Genomic DNA, 20928 nt, shown 5'->3' on the forward strand with positions numbered 1-20928 from the left:
AGCAAAGATTGGTGATTTGATTTCAGTCAACTTACTTTCAAGGTTTTGCATGTGTCCTGTGGGATATTTGCTCACCACCCCCTCCTCGGTTTTTACATTTTTAAAGGTTTTGGAGACTGGTACATTTAAATATAAATCGGGGCTGTTGTCAAATATCTCCCTGCAGGAAGAAGGCTGGACCTGGGGCCGGCGGCAGTTCTCTTATTTTATGGCTTTCTAGCTTGCTTTGGAATTCTCAGCAGAGAAGGTTCAAGTGCAAGGTTACAGGACCTTGGAAACATAAGGAAAGTCTTCAGGAACCTGAAGTTAAACTTCCCAAGCAGGATCGACACATTGTTCCCCCTTAGGTTCAGAAGCAGACATGCAAACCAAATGCTGCCCTTCCGCTGGTAATTTAGCAACTTTGCCTCGAAGCCCCGCACACAAATCGGTAAAACACTTTCTTCCATCTAAAGCTACCCTTGCTTAAACATTTTTTTCTTAGGAAAATAAGGCAATAAAGAAAGAAAAGGAGAGAGGAAGAGAGGGAGGGGAGGAAGGGAGAGAAACAAAAAGATTTCTAAATGAGTGTGGTGCCCTCCTGACAGCGTTATCTGCAAAGAAAAGAGAAAACAAACCAGCAAACAAAACAAAAACAAACAAACCAAACAGCAGAACAAAAAACAAAACTCTGACCACTGCTTTATCTTTGATTTTCTTTGTGAAATTGAAAATGATGAAAGTCTGTGCTTTAATTACCGAGCACAGAAGCGTGAGGAGTTGATACCACATAGAGCACATTTCACACTTTGAGTAAAGGGGTCCAATGCTTCAGTGACGCCAGGTTATTAGTTGAAAGTGAGCATAAATCTGGATTATTTCTCATTTAGTTAAAAACACAAACATACACTCTCTCATCAGAAGAAATCTTAACAAGTAACTCTAACCTTCATAATGGCTTCATGAGGCAATGCTGACAGATGATTCAAGTTCATTCTATTTCTTTCATGACAAAGAATATTCTAAGAATATGTTTCCTATCAAAATAGATTAACATTTAAAATTCCAATTCCTTCGATTTTTTTCTTCACCCAGTTTAATCAAATCACTTCATCTCATAAAAGAAAAAATGGGTGCTTCGAAACTTTCAGTGACTTGCCTAAAACCCAATACGAATACAGAGTCAGGGCCAGAGGGCAGTTCACGGTCACAGTCGGGGACCGTTCTCCAGCATCATTGCCTCTTCTCGGAGGTGCTCGGGGACGGTCATGAGACAAGTCTCTTCCCAACTTTCAAGCCTGTCGTTGTTACCCCAGCCCTCGGCTCACTTTTTGATTCTTCACATGAGTTCACTTTTTTATTTTGTCTCATTTCACATGAGTTCACTTTTTATTTTGTTTCAACCAAAACATAGCACCTAGAGTTTTACGATCTTTAATTCTAACACCTTTACCTCCTATTCTAATCGGTCCTAATCTCTTTTATTTTTTGTTTATTAAAAAAAAAAAAAAGCATTTAAAAATCTAGGACTTCCCGGTTCCTTTGGATCAGCGTCACCCACTGGTGCCACACGGACTGCCCGTCTCTCCACTCAGCCCTTCCCTCCCGTCTCCCTGGGAGCCGCTGGCAAATGCGTTTGATCTCAAAATGTCATAAAACATAAACCTCTATTCATTTTGCTTTTGCAGAGCAAGGATGCTTCATGAATTTTTTCTTTGTTATTTTGCCCTGAGAGGAGGAGTTGAAGGCTTGATGTTTTGTAATAAACAAAAACTTTTAACCTAACTCTTAACCCCCTGGATACTTTTCCTTCCTTCCTTCTCCCTTTTCCCCAACCCCCTCTTCCTTTTCTCTTTCCTCCTCCTCCTCCTCCTCTGCCACGCCTCCCTCTTCCCCCTCCTTCATCCGAAAATAATACATTATTTTTCAATATTTGAAAGGAAGAAGGTAAACATAACTTGGAAACAAAAGAAAGCATGGCCTGCAGAACTCTACTCTGTACCTTAAAGCTGTACTTTCCATGATACATCTTCCCATTAGTGAACTGATACTCCAAAAAAAAAAAGTTAGGAAGCACAAGTTCTACTTGATCCACATGAGAGACACGTCACAAGATGCTGTGGGAGATGCTTACCCACAGGTGTCAGGAATGCGGACATCTGGGCAGCAGGTAACTACCAGACGAGCTTGGATTTTGCTCTTCACAACCTTGCCTCTTGCCTTTTACCCCCAATCCAGTCTGTCTACACCATTGTGTGGATAGTTGGATTTTTAAAATATAAACCTATTCTAAACATCTAGAAGGATGGGAGACGAGGGGCGGGACGTCCACGCAAACGGGAAGAACCAAGTTTTCTGAGGAATTGCCTGCCAGCAGCAAAGCCGACTGTGGAGGTCTGAGACCCTCTCTGAAGCCTGTCTCCTTCCTCAGGTGTCAGAAGCGGCCTCGGCCACGTCCTCATCTGTGGCAGAGCCGTGACCCTGTTCTTGCCACCACAATTACCAGAAGAATCCACGAGCAAAACACCGTGGTGGTTTTTTCTCTGTGACCCTTGACAGGAAGACAGAGGAAGGAGATTTCCTAGAAGTACGTGGAGCCCTAGGCGGCAGGTCGGTTGGGCTGTTTCTTTGCTACAAGGTTCACTGAGAACAGTTTCCTGCGTCACTGCATTGAGTACAAGGAAGATCATTAGCTAAGGGCGGAGAGAATGAACATTCTTTACTATTACTCTAAAGGAACAGTAGCCCAAATTAAAGGTAGGCCTCCGCAGTCAGGTAGGAAGGGAACCGGGGCGCGGACTGCGGGGAGGCAGCTGCGGCCCGGCAGCTGCGGCCCCCCGGGCTGGAAGCCCCCACCGGCGGCGCCCCCTCGCCGGGGCCTCCTCCCTCTGGCCCTGGCACCATAAGGACGCGGCATCAGGCAGAAGTGACCTAAAGGGGCTGAGGGTAGGGGGTTCATTTTTCCTGGGGAATTTCCAAAGGACCGTCCCTGCCTGTGCCCAAGCGACTTTTCAGGTGCAGGGCTGAGGACCAGGGCGGGTCACTCGCCTCAGGGAGGTGGACGGTCCCCACCCACCTGGGCATTTCCCTCAAGGAGGACTCGGCAGAGAGTCTGTCTCTGCGGAAGTCGAGATGCAGCCGAGAGCCAGAGGGAGGGCTGCCTGCGGCCCCGGGCTGTCTGCTGAGGGTGTGGCCACCAGCTGGGGACACGCAGCCCTGCAGGGCAGCCAGGCCCTGAGCCACCACACCGCGGGGAATCGGGGCGGCCACCATTCAAAGCTCTGAAATAACGAACACGTTTTCAGGACAAATGCGGTGAATTCATAATGTACAGGAGGCAGGGTGCCCGTTGGTGTGCCCTTTCTACGAGTGAAATAATTCAGAGCCTCCGAACGCTGCCAGCCCTGTGTGAGCCTTGTCAGTCAGTTTCTACAACTCATTTTGGGGATTAAATATAGCACATGCTTCTTTAACTTGATGAATGAAATCTGCTAAACGGATTAGGTTCTCGCTATCACACACAGAACAGGACTAATTACTGAAGCAGAAGCAAGGCCCGAGATTCCTATTCTGAGTCTTCTGAGAAAGCAGTCCCCTGTCTCTGGCGGGGCTGGACGGGCACGCTTCCGTGTTACGCTGAATCTGCTGCTACCCTGACGATGAATTATTGGGTTGATCTGAAGATTTTCTTTTCAGAAACACCATCATGGATTAGCAGATACACACTACCCTACACAAAACAGATAAGCAAGGTCCTACTGTACAGCAGAGGGAACTGTATTCAATGCTTGGAATACCCTATAATGAAAAAGAATAGCTTATAATAAAAAAGTTTTATATACACATAAAACCGAATGCCTGTGCGGTACACCAGAAAGCAACACAACATTATAAATCAATTATACTTCAATTAAAAAAAGAAACACCATCATATCTACCAAAAATTCCAGAGAAGTGCTGAATGTAGGAAATGATTAATAGAAAATTTTGATCCATGAGGTATATAATAAAGAACTGTCTTTAGTGTTACCATGTACTCACTTGCTTAAAGATGAATATAAGCCGACACAGAATTCAGATTGAGGTAATCAATAATAATAAATTATTTCCCACAAAGGGTGATAGTTTAAAGAGGTTAAATGATCTGCCTGGTAATGTTTTGGTGAGTTTGTGAGACCAAACAGTATTTTGGAATAAACAAATCCTGTGACAGGAAACAATTTTCATTTCCTCTTTTTATTAATCTCTCTGCATTTTCTCCTGTAAAACCTTCCATGAGCCCCTTTCTGTCCTCAGTTGCCTTCTGGTGTTTGGTTACTGTTGTCATCAGGGACACAGACTGGGAAGAAAACTGAGCTTTTTTGTTGTTTTGTTTTGTTTTCTGTGCCTTGTACCTGTGAGTCCATCTGCAGCATGTGATAAATAACTTATACTGAGTACTAGGTACACATCAGATATTCTGCTCCGTGTCCGAACCCCCAGCATCTCTCAGCACCTCAACTCAGCAGGCGGCCTTACTGCCAAATCCGCAGTCCTCATCAGGATTTACGTGACTGGTTTGAATAGTTCTTCTGCCGCTGGCTCCCACCTCTATTCCCCTAACTCACTCTGCTCCAGTCACCTGGGCCTTCCTGCCGTTAACAGAGCATACCAGATACTAATTACCTCAGGGCCTTTGCACATGCTGTTTCTTCTGTCTAGATTACTTGGCCACCAGTTACCCCATGGCTCATTCTTCTCACTTGATTCGTGTCTCTACTCAAAGATGATCTTCTTAGAGAGGCCTTCCCTCACCATGATACCTAAAATAGCACCCTGGTACTCTCTATCCACTTACTCTATTCTATTTTGCCTAATTGCAAATATCACCATAGGACATTATACTAGATATGAGTGCGATGAATTAATAAATAGATCATGGACGCCTGAGAGATACGAGGTACACCTCAGGGCTGTAGAGAACACAGGAGGCAAATGCCGCTCCCCTCACGGAGTTTATCCTTCCCTGAGCAAGGGGATTACCGCACTGCTGGTTATGATGTGTGTGAATAACACATCTATATTTTGGCAACATAACGTATATATATGTGTGTATATATATGTATTTCTAAAAATAATATCATTGCCTTGTTTTACATTTTGATTTTTTATAAGTAAATTAATGTTGTCTATAAGTTTTATCTTCCTTTTCAAGTAGCTCTTCGTGGTCTCCGAGCAACAACAGTCACAGACCCGCCCTTATTTTCCCACATCACTCTCCCCCTTTATCTGCCTTTGCGACCATCGTTCATTCATGTTTTTAAAACTAAAGCCTTCTTTTACTCACCTACCCTCATATATTTTGTAGAACACGTGTCTTACTCAAAACTGCTCAAAGTTTTTAAGACCATCCTGGGTCCCATTTTTAGTGTGCCTTTGTACAATGACTATTGGGAAGTGACAGGAAAAGTGATACTATAAAGGAAAGACCACGCCACGAACTTTAAAACTGACTCTAGAGAAATACCTTCTAGAAATCAGAATATAGCTCTTCCCGACGTAAATGATGTTACCAGTGGAAAGTGAAAACGGCGGACTATTTTTGCAAAACCGATGCCTGAGAGACAGCTATTCCAACTTTGTATGGAAAAAAAATATGCAATTAGTTAATCCATCATAAAAGAAACCAATTTTATTAATTTAAATGAGGAAACTGAGGACTAGCTACCATTCTCCTTGGAAATGAAATGATGTTATACTAGTATTTCAGAATGTGTGAATGTTTAAAGTATGTACATATTAAAACTACAAACACAGGTATGTTTCTATTTTTCTCTAGTGAACTCTATTTTGCCCACATCTGAAAATATTTTCGTGTTATTAGCAACCATCTTTTACCAACAAAATATTTTTTCATTTCCTTTATTTTAGCTTTTAGCCCTGTTCTGTTTTATGCTAATAGAAGTGAAATGTGGAGGAAGTGAAATCAATTGGATAAGGGTCAAGTTTACTTAATAATTCGTGCTCCAGGAATGGGGGACCACGTGGGAGTGGATGAGAGCTTGCTGGAGCACAGGCTTTACTGCGGGATGAGCTTACAGGGGTCTCTAGGTGGAAAGGAAGCCCCCGCAGCGGGAGAGGTGATGGCAAACACATTGGTAATAAGAGGAAGTAAGAGCCAGTCTCTTAGTAGAAACCTAGGCGGTTATGGGTCTGGATTTTTTTAAAAGCACCTCATTCATACATTGGTATTTTAATATTCAATTTTAATATCTACAGTACATTTCTCCTCTTTCTTTTGGGGAAGACATTGCACTAAACGGGGCAAAGATACCTGGATGAGGTGACTGGAGCGGGAAGTGTGCAGGCCACACACGGTGACAGTTCAGTTGACTACCTTTGTCCCTGTTCATCTGCATCTGAATGTGTGGAAACTACAGCCCAGTTCTTTGACACAAACTGGATTAATCCGAAGGACAACGACAGTTACTTTTAGGGGATTTCTCCTCTTGGGCTGACGCCCAAGTGACCTTCTTAGTCACTAAAATTCAAAGTTGGCTAAATCACAGTCGTATCTAGTGACAAGTGCCCAGGTTTTCCACGGACAGATGATGCGCGAGCTGGCAGTCACCGGGGAGCGCCGTTAAGAGAAGAGCTCAGGTGGCGACCTTGCGAGGAGCCCGGATTGGAAGGCCCTCTGCTGCGTCAGGCCAGGACTAGCAGGGCTCATGCCTCGGCTTAAAAATGCTTCTAATACTGCAGCAGCATCAGCGCGCTCTAAACTTAGACCGAAGCAAACTCCTTGCAGTCGTTGGTCTCGAGTGTAATGAGATTAAGGCCCAGATGATGGAGAGCTGTCCTCAAACTCAACAAATCTAAGATGTGCCACTCGCCCTCTTGATAAAAAATGTATGACAGAGGGCAGCTTTCATAATTTACCTATTAAAAAAAACATAACTTCCATGTAGGTAGTTCAGACTTTTCCTTTTGGGGGGAAATATGGTAACTTAAGTTCAACTAAAACCAACGGCAGTCAGTGGCTGCGTAGGTTACGGGGAAAAGTATAAAAAACTGAACCAGAAGACCTGAGTTTTTGTTGTATCACCACCTATCAGCTATGAAATCCTAATCAAATGCCTTAACCTTTCAGAACATCCAGGTCCCCGCCCATGCCCAGTCAACTGCACGGTGTCCAGGTGAGGCGTCGGCCAGCTAGGGGGCGGCAGGAGCTGTCACCTGTAAGTGGGTTTTGGTCCCAGGAGGACACGAGTTTGAACTTTGACTTTGCTGCTTTCTAATCAAAGGACCTTGAACACGTACCCTCTCAATCTCAGTCTCCTCTTCTATAAAATGGATATGAAAAGGACTGAGACAGACTGACTGCTCATCTGTTTACCCACCTACCCACCTACCTAACCTACCCACCTACCCACCTACCTACCTACCTAACCTACCCACCTACCCACCTACCTAACCTACTCACCTACCCACCTACCTAACCTACTCACCTACCCACCTACCTAACCTACCACCTACCCACCTACCTAACCTACCCACCTACCCAACCTACCCACCTACCCACCTACCTGACCTACTCACCTACCCAACCTACCACCTACCCACCTACCTAACCTACCCACCTACCAACCTACCCACCTACCCACCTACCCACCTACCTAACCTACCCACCTACCCACCTACCCACCTACCCACCTACCTAACCTACCCACCTACCCACCTACCTAACCTACCCACCTACCCACCTACCCACCTACCTAACCTACCCACCTACCCACCTACCCACCTACCTAACCTACCCACCTACCCACCTACCAACCTACCCACCTACCCACCTACTTAACCTACCCACCTACCCATCTAGCCACCTACCCACCTACCTACTGATTTATGTGCCGAGTGATCATCGCACCATGAGTGCGGGTAACTATTAACAAAGTATCATGAAGATTAGTACTGCATACAAATGTCACCCATTATTAGTGGAAGTAGCTTAAGAAAAATTGCATTTCTAAACTGTGAGACTTCAAGGTGTTAACTTTATACCTACAGTTAAAATTCTCAAGAAAGTTGGTGGCCTTGAAGTTACAGCGTAGCAACTCTGCTATGATATCAATACCTAATTTTTATGTCTAGAAGAGATGAGTGCATCCAACTAACAGAAAAGTACTGTAAAAGAAAAAAACACAAAAGCGCATGTTCTCTATCCTTCTCTGTCTACCGGGGGACAGTATTCTTGGGGTTTCTTTAACACCCAGAGGAGTAGCTGCCAGGATGCTGGCTTACGGGGGTTCTTACACATCTTCACGCCTGAAGAGAATTGAAAGCAGGACTGAGACGGTTGCAGACCCTCATTCAAAGCAGCTTTTCTGACAATGACCAAAAGGTGGAAGCAACCTATGGCCGATCAACAGACGGGGATTTTCAAAATGTGGTCTGTGTACACAAAGGAATGTTCTTCAGCCTTAAAGAGGGAGGAAGTTCTGCTGCATCATGGATACATCTTGAAGGCATTATTCTAAGTGAAATAAGCCCATCACAAAAGGACAGATACTATATGATCCCGCTTTCTCGAGGTCCCAGGGGTAGTCAGATTCATTGAGACAGGAGGTAGAAAGGGTGGTTGCCAGAGGCTGGGGGGCGGGGGAAATGGGAGTTTTTGTTTAATGGGTATAAAGTTTCAGTTTGGGAACATGAAAACAAGCTCTGGAGGTGGATGGTGGTGACGATTGTACGGCAATGTGAGCGTATGTGAAACCGCTGAGCTGCGCACTTAAAAATGGTTGAAAGTGTATGTTATGAACATTTTACACTATAAAACACCTTCCTATCTGACCATTTTCTGTATGTTTTCTGCCTCCTTATATTTAAAATTGTAATCACAATCTTCAGTTTTGGGTGTGTATATTCAGTATCTCCAAAAATAACTTGAATAGATTGAACAGGGTGTGGAAAGGGGAATCTAATTGGTCAACTTTGCTTCAGCTGAATCCTCTAATTTTAACCCTTACAGCCTAAGTTTAAAATAAATACATTTTTTGTATGTCGTGCTCAGAGAAAATAATATTTTAGCCATCATTCTCTCATGGATGCTTGCTCTTGACTTTCATTTAATACGTGTCTATAATACACTGCGCATCATGTCATATATAAGAGAGATGATAATCCTAAAAACAAACAAACAAAAGTCTGGAGGGGGTGTTGCAGAAAAAAGGAAGGAAAAAATTCCATAAATTGGTTTAAATGAATTAAGTTAAAATAATATCAACCAAAGGATGCTGCTTGTCCTGCTTAATTAGGCCAACTCATAAACCCGGTTTAAAAGACAATCATCTCAACTTTTCTAGCAAAAGAGAAAAATGAGGACCAGTCCGGCAGGGAAGGATATTTAAGTAAGACAGACTGACAGAGTAGAACGCGGTGTCTCATCCGATGACGTGGTGTTTTGACTGCATGGCTACAGAAGGGCTGTAATTTAAATGCCATTAAAGACACGTAAGCTTTGCATGGAGACAGGAGTACTGTAAAATCTGGGGGTCCACAGTCACAATGCAGACAAAATTGCTCCTTTGATCTTACAGTCCTAAGTCTGTTGTCCAGAAGGGAAATGTCTTTGTGTTTCTGTCTTAAGCTAAGACAGATTTCATTTTCCATCGAAGTCATTCTGTTAACACCACATAAAAGGTAACGTGTATTTTATCAGCAGAGCTTAGTTTTCTTCCATTGTTATTTTAGGTTACTTTATGATTATGTAGTGCTCCCAAAAATGTGCCCAAAATACACACATCTGGGCTTAAAGTGACAAAATTCTAACCTCAAATGTCTTCATCTGGGCCCTTGAGCAGCGTTTGTAGCCGAGGCATTAAGAACACTGTAATTTTCTTCTCTTTTACGCATTTTTCTTCTTAAAGAATAAGGACACATCTTGCTTGTAAGACTCAGCAGAACATAAACACACGTTTGACTTTCGAGCAACATTAGCAGCTACTAATCTAATAAAATATGTGCTACAATCATTTGCAAAACATAGAGACTTCTCTCCTGAGCAAGTCTCTAAATTATTGAAACCTTGTGAAATGTTTAACAATGTTTTGGCTTTAAATTCTAATTTTAAATGTATATATTATAGTTTAAGGGGAGTATATGATGTGGAAAACTTTCATAACAGATTTATGATGTTTTACTCTTTGAAAACTAGACAAAAGGAATCAATCACTGTGATTTTCACTTAATCCTGATGGCTCATTGTATAGGACCTGATTAAATTAATGTCAAAAATATATATTGTTTTTGGACCACAGTATGCCAGTGATAATTTCCAGAACCTAGTAAACTTTAGAGCTTAAGCATTTATATTTTGACTCTTTTATATTAAAAAGTGGGAAATAACCTTTTCAAAAAATAGATACTGAGCTAGAAATAGTTTTGCCAAGATTGAATCAAATATTATCAATATAATTTGTATCTATCTCTCTAGCCTCATTATACTTAAGAACTACTTACAGTTTCTCCTCTAGGTGAAATCTTGGGGACAATTGAAAGCAGTGTGCTTAATGGCCAAAAATAACATTTTTATTTCATCAAATTTATGCTGTCAGGTTGGGAAAATCTTCATACTAAACTCCCAAAGTCAAGTTTGAAAAGCTTACAGGCAAAAGATCTTATGCATAAATAGTGTTTATTTTTTTTCTGCCTTGATACATACCATTCTATCATAGCACAATAAAATTCTAAAAGTCAATTTTCTGATTAAGAATTCTTTGGAAAATTAGAAGTTATTTAAAAAGTGAAAAGAAAAATTCAAAAAGCATAATCAGCACTATTTCTGGCACAAATCGTGCTCAGAGTGAAATGACTCAAACACATTGGGCATTTCTGCAGAGCAGCCGTCAACGAGCAGACAGACAGAATCAGAATCAGAAGCCCCGCCTGCAGCTCCGCTCTCCCTTAATGCTGTTCTTATAAATATTGGAGAGAGAGGTTTGTATTCAGAAGAAACGGGGGTTCCTTTTGCTGCCTGTCCCACAGCAGGGACTAGTGGGTTTCAGCAGAGAAGTCCCTCCCAGCGTTACGGTGACCCACCCGTGGCACTACGCGGAAGGGCTGCAGCGTGACCTCTCTGGGCGCAGCGTCCCAGGCACCCGGCTTTGCACCTCCCCCAGAGCTCACGCCGCACGGGCCAGAGGGCGAAGTCCCCACCCGCGGAATAGCGGCCCAAGCCTGTTTCGTGCAGCTGGAGTCCCTGACAATAAAAAGCACACTGCTGGCATTTTACCCAAAGCTCTGCCTGACCTAAATGGTGTGCAGAATCTCCATCACATAAAAAGAATTCTGCTTTATTGATTCTGAAAATAATCTGTCTACGAATGTGCAGGAACAACTCAAGACTGTTACGGAACGTCCTATTACTCAGCGCCCGCTGATGGAAAGTGAATTATGGTTAAGATAACAAGAAAGGTAAGTGGCATGGATGGGAACAAAAAAGAATCTTCGAGAATACATTGGATATTTTGTATCTGATTTTGAAAAGGTTTTTTTTTTAATTGATATCGACATCTTTCTGGAAGTAAATACTATTTTTATGGTTATTTAAGTACCAGGTGTATATCAGAGTATTGAAATACTAGGAGAGGGCACATATCTCCTGGTCATCACAGGAACCACTGGATAAAGCGAACAAAATGCTTAAGCACACATAGAATCAGTATCACAGAGAAAATATTTTAAACACAGTAGAAAAACATTTCTAACTAGAAGGGGTATTAGAGATTACAGCTACTAAAATGGACGCAGAAATAATTATTTAGAAGCAACTCTTAAATTGTGTGTGTGTGAGAGAGAGAATTGATTTAGTCACTATGAGTGCACAATTCCACAAGAAATAACTAAGCAAGGAGAAAAATTTATTGGAGATTGAGGCCAATAAAAATGTGCAGTGGGAAATATTATGTTTCCGAGGAAATGCAAGAAAGAGAAAAAGCATTATAAAATGTGTAAACTAAATGCAAATCATCTGTCTTTGTATTTTTACAGAGTTCTGCTCTGAATCAGAGCAAAATTCCATCTGCTCTGCAGCAGACCAGTTGGTTTCAAGGAGATCATGGATAATAATTTTGATTAATAAGGTGATTGCAGGGTGTTCTTAAAATCCATTTCATTCTTAATTTGATGGATCAAAAGCACTAATGCTCCTACCATGAAGGCAACAATTATTTGTAGCCATTTCAAAGATAAATTCACAGGAAATCCATCCAATATTTAGCCCCTTTGATTCTTTTTGAAGAATAAAAGCATTCTGAATAAACAGTATATAGGTTCTATCAGCTCGAAAACACAGAATCATTTCAGACATTTAGTGAAGCCAAAATACCATTGAGTTTGCCCAACACTCAATAAAGTTGCTCTCCATATGGAGACCTCTTGATTTTTAACAAACTGATGAGTATCGTAAGTCTCTGTTAATGGAGACATCATGGGAGCAAATGGCACAAAGATCCCCACGATACTATGACGATCAATGTCTAGCTTCTGTTAATCTACCTTCTTCCAACTATTTAGTTTCCTACTTGAGAAAATGATGGCAGAGGCGAGTCATCAAATAGACCATGGAGAGCACCGCGATACCAGCAAAATCCCTAGGAGGTCTCTGACAAAGCACTCTGCATCTAACGTGGCTACATGTGGCCTGATCACAGCGACCAGTGACACATTACTAAGAGGAAGACGAGATCCGATCCCTGTAGGCGGTTCAGATTGTGACCATCACACTTTTGTGCACGGCCCCAAATCCGGCTGGTACAAAAGAGTGCGTCCCCCAGTATCCAAGCTTCTTGAGCTGCCAGAAAATACCAGAACGATCGGGGCTCTTTGGAACGCGCAGTTAGCTTCCCGCTGCAGGACAGGGATCACAGCTGCGCCCGGAGCGGTGGGCTCCCAGATGGCAAGGCTGTGTGGAGAGCGAGGTAATTGCAGGAAGGAAGGCTACAATTTTGTTATCGCAGATCACCATCCCTGTGGAAAACCATGGCTACGACATTAGTGTCAGCGCTTTGGAGACGCACAGTATGAACAGGAGGCCTCCGCGCTCAAGTATGGAGGTTGGTTCATTTGCCTCTGTGGAAAAGGATGGGCCAGAATTGTGCAAATGTGTGGGAAACAAAGAGAGGGTGCACCTTCAAAGCGAGGTTGTTGTGGTATGAAACATCTGCCATGCCTGCAGGCCTTCTCTGCTAAAGCAGGTCTTAGATGGCCAAGACCCGAATACCAAGATTTAACCGTGAAACAGTGTTCTGGAGCCATGGCTTGCCCGCTGCATTAAGAAAAATAAAATCTATAGGCACCGATTAATTCTTCAACACGTCTATGTCCAGCTGCTTTTGGTTATCAGTGCCAGAGCGAGGGCAAGCGGGTGATGGTTTTTCAGTGTTCAACCAAGAATAGCTCCCTTCTCAATTTCCCCTGCTGTGTGGTCAGTTAGTTATCAAAAACTCCACAAACTTCTTTCAAAGCTGGAATCGAGGTGCCATATTTCTGTCTGTGAATTGTAAAGACGACATTACGTGGGCATATTCCACCGTCAACATCTGTGTGGACTGGTTTCGTTTGTTCACAGACTATTGAGATCAATTGAAAACTTTCAATTTAACAATTTCCTGGTTCTCTAAGGTTCTTGATTACGTATATGCTGAACAGAGAATGTTTGTTTCATATTGTTTGTCCACGAACAGAACAGTCAATGTCTTAGTTCACCAACAAACATGGCAGGTTGAGACAGCATCTAAAAAGTGCTCAGTTCTGGGTTCATTCCACCAGTCATGAAGATAAGGGACTTCTCATTTCCCTGACCTCGGACACTCTGTCCTCAAAACACCAAGATTTTCATGGTGTTTGCAGGGCAGCTGCCAATCACTGCTGGCTCCCATGGATCTAAGATCAGTCAGCCAGACGGCCGCACATCACACGTGTGATTCTTCAGCTGGGTCCCCCTCGTTCAGCAGGACTTTGGAGTTAGGACGAGACCTTGATGCCTTGTCTCGTTAAACCTGCTCTAGTAAATCTGACTAAGGGAACCTGACTGCACAGCTCCAGGAGGCTTACTCGCATCAGCATCTGTATCCACAGCGCCTCCTAGAGTTGTTCCCTATGCGGCAGCCTCTGTGGCCGCAGGTGACAGCTCTGCACACCTCTGAAAATATTTTTTGGAATCCTGAATTGTTTAGTCAATAAATTAGATGCCTGCAGCTTAATGATGTCCTAAATGTAATAGGACCTTGCCAAGGTTTAAATGAAAGATTGAATTAGCAGGGCCTTCAGTGGATACAAGCCAGACAATACACAGGGACAAGAGCCATCGCACACATTGCAGGGGCGCAGCAAGGGTGGAGAGTGATAAATTATTTTCTGGCAAGTGGAAAAAGAATGGTGAAGGGAAAACATAAACAGAATTCGGATAGCGAAGTGTTTGCTGGTGTAGGAAAATTAACTTTTACTTTGTAGGAAGCATTTTTTTTTTTTAAAGTTTTTAGCTCGCTTAAACCCCTGGTTGGGAGTAATCCATCAGTTTTGTTTTTCTTTTAAGGTCTCCTGTCTTTCAATGGGACACGAAGGCTCTGTTATTAAGACCCCTCAGTCTCATAAGTCATTCTTTCCAGCAACAAAGCAGATTTGGTCTATTGCAAATGAGTGAACCCGAATTTATACAACTCCTATATGTCTTTATATTTATATGGCCTCTGCCATTTTCAATAAAGAAAAAAGTGATCAAGTGAGACTACGAAGCTGACTCTGAAGTTGAGCCTGTCTCTAGGGCATGGGCCTCTCTGGTTCTGGGTCACCTGAGAATCTGTTAGAAATGCAGGTTCTCAGGCCTCGCCTACTCAGCAGAAACTGGGCAAGGAGCCCAGCCATCTATATTTCAACAAGCCTTCCGAGGAGTCCGAGACTGTGAAAATTTGGGAGGCTTTGACCCAGAAAATCTCTGGTCATCAAAATATCTTTACTAATTAAATTGCAAGCAAGAGTCTCAGAGTATGTAGGTAAAAGAAATTTTCACTTCTTTTTAATTTCAACATATCTGCTACAAAAGTGTTTTGTTACTTTTCCAAACTCACTAGCAGTGAGAATTTCTCATATCCCCCTTCCCCCTCGCACGCGTATTATTTATTACCAGGGACAAGTCTTCACCATCGTTAAAAGATGCATGTGCAGAAACAGAGCCTTGTCACTCCGGGCTGCGAGTCCTGTTTTTTGTATCCTGCAGAAACACCTGCCTCGCAGAGCTGTTCTTCACTGGGTACCTGCAAGTTCTCTGTGCAGAGTTTCCGCTGAAGTTAGTGTGAAGAACCGGCATAACTCACACGGCAGCGAGGTCGGAGAAGAGGAACGCGGCACGTTCGGACGCCGCCAGGGGCAGGGCCTGAGGGCGCCACGGGGCGGGCAGGGATGCTGCCAGCATCCGGTGGGTGAGGCCAAGGAGGCTGATGAAGACCTTACAGTGGGTAGGAAATCTCCATGCCCAAAATTATGTGGTCCCAAATATCAATGGAGCCTCTGTTGAGAAACCTTGGCTTAGAGAAAGATAAAGTCCTATTTAGTGAAACTGAAGTTGGTCATAGTTACTGTAATTTCCACGTCATCCATTTGGGAAACCAAAGCCTTCCATCACAGCTGGGTAACCCTAGGACAGGAATTAAATTCTCTTTCTTATACTCAAAATCTGCACTTCTGCACCAATCCTCAACCTGTGAAGAGAGCTTTCCTTCTCAGTGCAGGAAATACGGTAATTATTACAGACCAGCACTGAATCCCCTGTTGGGAGCTAACATTTTTACAACAGCATTTTGAGTTTTGTGGCACGTGATCTTGTGTGAATGTTATTTTGTTAATCAACTTTTTTTTTCCCTGAAAAATGTTATTTACTTGAAACAAGACCTCATCTTGAAAAAAGAAACAGTCTTCATCACCTACATACGTACTGCTCCAAACATACGTACTCTTTACATTCCATTTCTCTCTCAGTCTCCTTTGTGACTGAGCCCCGTCCGTCACATATTTTGTCAGGTTGATAAACTACTAAAGCCTAGCCCAGTTCCCCCCCCCAAAAAAAACAAAACTATTTTCGATTAGTAAACATCTTTCAGTGTACCTTTCAGCATCTCTGCCAACAGCTCTGAACGTGTTTTCTCAAGGGCACGTGGTGACTCTTCCCCTTTGTCAGCCACAGGATGCTCTAGGCTTCTCTGGCTAGAGTCGCCATTCAGAATTTAACAGAATTGTGCGACAGGGAATTTAACAGTGGACAAACGTTGCTGTGCATGTGTGATTTACTGGGCAGTATAACGAGCAGACTGGGGATATTGTGTTTTAGTGCAATCTGACTTGAATTGTCAGGGAGCTGCCTCCCTGGGCGCCCTCTGCAGACGGCAGACAGGTGACACACGGCTGCGGGCCCTGTCCCTGGAGACCCCAGAAGAGTCAACCTGAAGCCTAACTAACCCTGCGGTGTTTGTTAAGAGCACATATACACACTCCTATAGACTCTGACGTTAGCTGGGGGTCTGTTCGCGTAGCAGGAAGACAAGAATCACCACGTTGCATCATCACAGAACAGCCTATGGTGGGACCAGGAGAGATCGTTGCGTTCATTCTCATGTGCGCTCATTCCTTTTTTGATTTAGACAAGAACATTTTTCCCTAAGTCTGCATTCGTGATATTACACTGCTCTATGTTTTTTATACTATTATTCAAATTATGACAACTACAGAGACATACGTGCTCTTTAAAACCATTCCAGGAGAGGGACTGTCCCTGAGTATCTCCAGCCACACCATGCTCAGAAACGAGCGTGGACGCGTGAGGGGCGCTCCGCGACGCAGTCTGCTTCTAAAGCCTGCTCTTTGTTACCCAGGAGCACCCAGCTGTGCTTTGAACAAGGGTCAGAGGCCAAGTAACTAGTGTTAAAAAAAAAAAAAAGGTAAAAAGTATGGATTAAAAAAAAACAAACAGGAAAAAGGAAAGTAATATATGGAATTGCCAGAGACAGGGAGGGAGTCAAGTGGGATGGGACAGTGGGGGGCAGAGACGGCCAGGAGAGGGACCCAGCGGGTAACCCCGACTCCTGGAGGCTTGCTGCCCTGGGATGCTCAGAAGTGCCCTCTTCCCAGACCCTCTGCTTAAGGAGCTGTGTCTTCAACTGCCCGGCTGCAACAGCTGATTCGTTTGGCACCACAGAAACAGAAATTACAGCTTTCAACCCTCCATTTCTTCCCTCCGACCTCTAATCCTCCAGTCCCAGTCTGTCTGACCGCTCGACAACGTCGCTGTTCTTGTCTTGTCTGTTTTTCTTTTTTTTTTTTTTTTTAATTAGTGAAGCTGGGGGGGACCACTTAAATATGCTGACCACACAGACAACAGTAGGCTCCCTGGAAACTCTTGATGAGAAAAAAAATCCTGCTGGGAACATAAAACGGCAAGAGAACACACAGGACCGAGACTCATCGCTGAGACTGTCATGTGTCTTATTAAGAGCCATCATTTACCTGGAGGTCTTTCTTTAAAACCTGCTAGGATTCTTCACGGATCTCATGGAAGGATTTTTTTTTTCAAAGGCTCACTGATCTACTTTCACATGTGTGTTGTTTGGTTGGGCCCTTCAAAGTCTTCAGCGTTGCCTTTCATATTTAAAAAGAGTACGGAGGAAGGCTATTATTTGAATACAGTGCCTTCAGTGACACCAAGATGCTTATTATAACCGCCCTGACGAGACGGTGCAAACCTCCCACGGCTCGCAGCCTCCCCTAATGTGTGTGTCGGCGTCCTGCCGGATGGTGTGCCTGAGTGACGTAGCACAGACTTGATGAAAGGATGGTAAACAACACGAATTATAAAAGACGTACGTGAAGGAGAGGAAGAAAAGGAAGCGGGGGGGCCGGGGGGGGGGCTGGGCGGCAGGCAGGGAGAAGAAATTATCTTCAGCAGGAAGAACAAAGCATTGCAAAGGTACCAAAAAGCAATGACGTACCTGAAGCCTGCCCTGGATTTAGGGTGCAACTGTGCTCTTTGGAGTGTCGGTCTTTGGAGACATAGCTTATTTCTTCAGCGTTTGTGGGACTGGCGGTGAAGATGGAGATTGAATGGCCTTCAGTGTCCTTTATGGGTTTGTTGGTAATTTTGCCAGGATCCCTGTATAAAACAAAGATATTATGTAAAACTCAGGCCATGCTAAGCAAATTAGCTAAAATTGATTTTTATCCTTTTATGGAAGTGTTTTCCATTCCAAATACCTGTAGACATCTGCCAACTTTTCATATCCTAAATCCTCCCTTTTCTAGGGCTACTAAGTTCGCCCCAGAAAACATTGTTTTGAGGCGTCCCCCAAAATAAGTCTTGTCCAGTAATAACCGAGACCTCTGAAGAGAGAAAGCAGCTTGCCTACCGTCACGTCACTGACTGACTATAAGGATCAGCTTTCCTTTGGATGTGCTTCCCGTGTGTAAAGTGAGTTTAAACCTTTAAATACTATGAGTCCAATTGCTAAGTAAATCTAGATTTTATTCCCGAACACGTTAAATACATTTTCTTTATTTTTTATCTAATTTCTCTAAAGAGACTAATTTATCTGAATAATACTGCTCCATTTCTGCCGCTCTTCTCCTCTCTGATAAGAGTTGACTTTTCCAAAAAGGGAATATTGAATATGATTAAGCAACGTGGTTTCTTCCCTTTCAGTTAAGCTCCATGAAGACCAAGCTAAGGGGATTCTCTGTCTTTCCCCTTTCTGCTCCTGAATCAGAGAATCCTGGTACTTTGTTTAAAAAAAACACACTGTAAGAGACGCGGTCTAGAACTTGAGCTTGGCCGCCCCCTCGAGTTTGACGACGTGCTCCCTCCCTAGGCGTGCGTTCCTGTCACTCGCACTGTAACAGCGTGGTGTACTTTCTGTCCGCGTGACAGTGTGCTTTCTTCCTGTCCTGTTCGTCTGGGCTCCGGGGCACCTGGGCTGGGGCTCCGCCAGGAAGCACGGCTGAGGGCCTGTGAGTGACCGAAGCGTCCCAGGTCCCCCTGCTATTCCCCGGCCCCGGGGGGCGGAGCCAGCGGGGTCCCCACGAGCGGAGGGCCGGACTCAGCTCACACCGGCGGGCCGGGGCTTTGCCTCGCTCGGCTGCTCTCTGCAGGCCCGCTTCGCCGGAAAATGACTAGCAAGGGGAGAAAGCGTTCATCTGAAGACACATTCAGCTATCCTTTACGACATTTAAAACCTCAGAGTCAGACTTAACGTTACAGAAGGTTGAAATATTCCGAAAAGTCCATGAACGCCTTGATCAACTGGTCTGAGGCGTGGTCATTCCACGGCCCTTGAGCGACCCATTTTACCAAATCCACCAGGGACTTCCTGTCTCTGTGAATGACACTGACTTGTTCCTCATGTGAAATTTAAAGTTTTATTCTTCTGTAGAGCACAGGGAACTACATTCAGTATCTCGTAGTGACCTATAATGGAAAATAAGGTGAAAATGAATATATGTGTGTATATGTATGACTGGCACATTGTGCTCTACACCAGAAACTGACACATTGTAACCGACTGTACTTCAAAAAAAAGAGGAAAAAAGCACACACGCAACGGAAGTGGAGCGCTCCCCCAGCCCAGCCCCCGCCCCACACTCACATTACGTCAGCATTTTGGAGTCAGTGCTGCCTTTGTAGGTTAATCCCCAATTTTCTGTGATTAGCAAAACTTCTCGTGTGATAGACAGAAAAATGGAGTCTCAGAGACTCACTCACTCGAGTTCAGCGTGGCTGAGTGTGCGTAAAAAGTCATGCTCCCAGACTCCCCAAACGGTGCTCCAAATCCCATACTCCCTTTTCGTAGCCAGTAAGTGGGCACTTGGGGCACTTAGATGAGTTTTATACCACAAATAAAATATCAGCTTTCTTCATTCGTGTCATAAACGCCCTTCGTTTTGATTAGATTGGGAAGGATAATGAGACTGTATCCTGTCAACAAATGCTGCTGTAGAATGAAGAGTCTCTATGAAACTTTTCTTTCTGAAGTATAGTTGATTTACAACATTCTGTTAGTTTCTGGTGCACAGCATAGGGATTCAGTTGCACATTTATATATATATTATTTTTCATATTCTTTTTCATTATAAGTTATTGAATAGGGTTCCTTGTGCCTGTACGGTGGGACCTTGCTGTTTACCTGTTTCGTGGGAAACGTTCTAATGGTCATAGGATTTACCAAATATTCTCTTTTTCCTCTCAGTCATCTTTCATTCGATGATGAAGTCAATTTTTAGTTTCTTTTGTCTCTGCTATTCTTACTAACTCAAGAATGTTAAGAGGAGCAGGGGCTTGAAAGGAGCGGTAGAGCACAAAAATGTGTTCTCAGTCTGTAAAAAATTCATTGTCAGTTCTCTTCATTAAGACTTTCCCAGTGCAATGTCCTGGTCTGCAGCCCTTGACAGCTACTATTAATTGCATTTTAACCTGTTAATGGTCTAAATTTTGCCAACACATCTTAAGCCCATTCGAAGGATTCCGCAAGTACTGAACCTGTCTGTGAAGAACAGAACACTATTGAATGGGTCGGGCTGGGGATGTCAGTGGACCCCATTTGAGATGGAAGTACTTACTAAAGGTTTCCATGGAGCTCTTAAAGCCTAGGGTATTTGAAGAAAGCAAAATTCTATCAAATGGTCAATTTAAATCTTGCAGAATTACCCTGCTTAAAAATGGCCCCATGGTCACTCTTCTTACACAACTGAATTTACTTTGCATGGTGAATGAAACTAAAGAAAGACAAAGAGACCCCGAAGTTAAAAATCTAAGAAGGCAGATGGGAGACGCTCCCTCCTTTGCATGAAAAGATAATTCTAAATGAAAACTCCGAACTTTCTCTTTCCCTCGCTCTCTCCTTCTCTCCTGCTCTCCCTCTCAATTTATTTACA

General features: G+C 43.5%; 1 long non-coding RNA gene across 7 annotated transcripts in view; it reads right to left on the reverse strand.

Annotated features, from left to right (window-relative positions):
* LOC105090830 (uncharacterized) overlaps positions 1-20928 on the reverse strand; it is a 68000-nt gene that overhangs the window by 16028 nt on the left and 31044 nt on the right. For all 7 annotated transcript variants that reach the window (XR_010377185.1, XR_010377183.1, XR_010377187.1 and 4 more), the window contains exon 2: positions 17997-18157. This is a non-coding gene — a long non-coding RNA (uncharacterized LOC105090830). The remainder of the gene's footprint in view (positions 1-17996; positions 18158-20928) is intronic.

The sequence above is a fragment of the Camelus dromedarius genome, chromosome 21, assembly GCF_036321535.1.
Source record: "Camelus dromedarius isolate mCamDro1 chromosome 21, mCamDro1.pat, whole genome shotgun sequence".
NCBI lineage: Eukaryota > Metazoa > Chordata > Mammalia > Artiodactyla > Camelidae > Camelus > Camelus dromedarius.